This window comes from Siniperca chuatsi, linkage group LG3, assembly GCF_020085105.1.
Source record: "Siniperca chuatsi isolate FFG_IHB_CAS linkage group LG3, ASM2008510v1, whole genome shotgun sequence".
Lineage (NCBI taxonomy): Eukaryota > Metazoa > Chordata > Actinopteri > Centrarchiformes > Sinipercidae > Siniperca > Siniperca chuatsi.
Window position 1 is genome coordinate 31,400,608 of NC_058044.1, and position 3,574 is coordinate 31,404,181.

Below are 3,574 nucleotides of genomic sequence, written 5' to 3' on the forward strand. Positions count from 1 at the left end.
AAGTTCCACATCACACCTTATGTCCTCTCTTATGTCCCTCACCTGGGAAAGAAGCTTTTTGCATGCCTGATCCATCCCTGGCAATCTTCTGCAGATACTGTATGTCCAGACATCCAGCATTCAATGCCATATACCTTGTTCTGGTATGGCATTAAAATTGAACATTTAATAGTCTTTCCACAGAATTCTTTATTGGACCATTATTTAATAACTTTTGAACTGCTATTGCTGGACTACACGCCATTAGGCAAAAGCTCATACTCTAGATGTCTGATATTGCTGTGGCTAAATTCAAGGAATTGATCCCATCTGCATTTAATTCAATGTTATGTCGCAATATAACAGAGGACTCTAGTTGATAGTGCTGCAGGCTCACTGCGAACGACACTCGATTCTATCACTCATCTAAAAAAGATGATAATAAAACAAAGAAGGTTAGCTCCATGGTATAACCCCCAAACCCCCAAATTAAAGCAAACATCCCGAAACCTTGAAAGGAAATGGCATTCAAACAACCTGGAAGAATCTCGTTTAGTCTGGCAAGATAGTCTTAAAACATATAGGAAGGCCCTCCGTAATGCCAGTGCAGCCTACTACTCATCATTAATAGAGGAAAATAAAAACAACCCCAGGTTTCTTTTCAGCACTGCTGAGCTCTATTGAACCATGTATTCCTATAGCACTCAGTGGTAACGACTTCATGAATTCATGAGCTTCTTTAATGATCAAATTTTAACTATTAGAGAAAAACTTCATCATGTCCTGCCCTCAAACAGTACCGATTTATCTTCAAACACAGGAACCTTAGAAACAACTGTAAAACCTGAAATATGCTGCTCCTGTCGACCTTCTGTCGTATGTACGATCTTCAAACCCACAAATGCAGAACACAACTATATTCTTTATAACCCAATTCACACTATTTATACGCTAGCAGGAATAGTAGGAAGGGGTGTAGTTGTTCAGAGCGAAGCCATCGGCTTCGAACTTGGTAACCCCGGGAGAGTAGCAGTGGTTCCGACTCGCCTGGAGCAGCGGTCACCTCGCTGACCGGGTCTAGCCGCCACGTGGGTCTGGACAGGCAGGCTGGCCCGTCCAGCAGGGTAGCGCTGATTGTAGTGTGTGGAGACTGACCGTCAGCGGAACCAAGATCACAGAGCAGGCAAGATGTTGAGTGTCTGGCTCCGAGGTGGTAGACAGGCAAAGTGGAACTGTTGAAGACAGGCGAGGTGAAGTTGGCTGGAGAGGCAGGCAGGCTGACAGGAGCTGTGATCACCAGGACAGGATAATCAATGTACGGGGACGATCTGGCATTGGTGTAGTGGGAAATAAGCTGTGGAGACTGATGAGTTGATAGGAGACAGGTGTGCCGGTGATCAGCAGCAGGTGGAGATTCATGAAGCCAGACCAGGAGACATACACACACACACACATACACATATCCAAAGACGAACCGGGGACAAACAAGAAACACAAGGGATGGAGAGGATAGGTGGCTGACTACCACACCTTCAACTAACAATGATTAATTCATCTAAGCCATCAACCTGTCTCTTAGACCCCATTCCAACTAGGCTGCTTAAAGACGTTTTAGCCTTAGTTAGCATTTCTTTACTGGATATGATCAATCTGTCTTTATTAACAGGCTCTGTACCACAATCCTTTAAAGTAGCTGTAATTAAACCGCTTCTTAAAAAACCCACTCTACACTCTCCAGGGGTTTTAGCCAACTATAGACCAATATCTAACCTTCCCTTTCTCTCTAAAGATCCTTGAGAAAGCAGTTGCCAATCAGTTGTGCGACTTTCTAAATAACAATAGTTTATTTGAGGATTTTCAGTCAGGATTTAGAGTGCATCACAGCACAGAGACAGCACTGGTGAAAATTACAAATGACCTTTTAATTGCATCAGACAATGGGCTTGTCTCTGTACTTGTCTTGTTAGATCTTAGTGCTGCATTCGACACCATTGACCATCACATCCTATTACAGAGAACCACACTAAACTGGTTTAAATCCTATCTATCAGATCGATCTCAGTTTGTACATGTTAATGGTGAGTCCTCTGTGCAAGCCAAAGTTTCATTGTTATGTGGATGATACCCAATTATATCTATCGATCAAGCTGGATGAAACTAATCAGCTAAACTTCAAGCATGCCTTAAGGACATAAAGCCCTGGATGACCTGCAATTTTCTGCTGTTAAACTCAGACAAAACTGAAGTTATTGTACTTGGCCCCAAACACCTCCTAGACACATTATCTTAAGTTATAGTTGCTCTAGATGGCATTGCCCTGGCCTCCAGTACCAAATGATCTCTTTATGCCGCTGCAGTACAAAGTATACAGTCGGGAGAATCGGTCCGAGAGGATCTTTTAATCGAGGTTTATATGAGCCCACTGAATCTGCAGCAACCGGGAACAGACGTTCATTTCTGCTGGAGACCAGCTCACGTTGGAATAGAGGGAAATGAGACTGCAGATAAACTTGCTAAAAATGCACTAAACAAAAATGATAATGACATTTTAGAAATTTGTTTTGGGAGATCAGAAGCAAAATCATTAACTCGTCAGGGAATAATGGCAGTAAGGGTAGAGAATACTATAAAATCCAAAAATCTGTCAGAGTCAGAAATAATCAGGTAAATGTAGGAAAGAAGGCGTTATCTGTTCTAGGCTAAGACCAGGACACACGGGACTCAGTGCTTGTTATATGCACAGTTTAAGGACCCAAATGCAGAACTCAAGGAAGTGGTATTTGGATGAGATAGCAACCGTTTTATTATACACTGCAAGTAACACTGGGGGATCCTGGGCTCTTCCAGAGCGGCGAGGCTCTGGGGACAGAGACGGGGAGTGTACGTTCTGGCTTGGTCAAATCCAACAGGGAGCAAGTCCAAACAAATCCAACAGGGAGCAGGCAAAAGTTCACGAGTCCACAGTACAAGCAAGGTCAAAAGAATCCATATAATAGGACGCACGGTAAGAAACGCCGGTATGCACAACGAAAAATGCAAATGACAGGGACAACTAGCCGACAACAAACACAGGAAAAGACCCGGACTAAATACACTAAGGTAGGTGAGACAACGAGACACAGGTGCAGTCAATCAAGGAGGGGCCAACAATCTAAACTGGAAGGAAAGCAAACAAAGACAGGAAGTAAAACCACACGACACACAAGGGGAGAACACTACAAAATAAAACAGGAAACAGGACAAAACCCCAAACTATGACAGTGCTAGCTTGTATACCATGAAACAGTCAGTCAGATAAATGTGAGACTTGTAACTGGAAGGAATCTGCTGAACGTGCTGATGGGAGGGAAAGAGAGAGACTGAAGGGCCGAGTGGCAGAGAGGCAGGGAGCGGAGCGTCAAAGGTCTGTTAGGGACTGGGGAGAAACACTTACACGTTCAAAGGGCTTTATTTAAAGATTTGAAAGAAACAGCTTTCATATCTAAAATATAACATGTATAAAGAGGTGTTTTTTGTTTTATTTTCCCCCCGTTTGTTAGTTTTGGTTAAAGTCATGATGTTACACACTCCGATACAGTAGGTGGCGGCATGCACC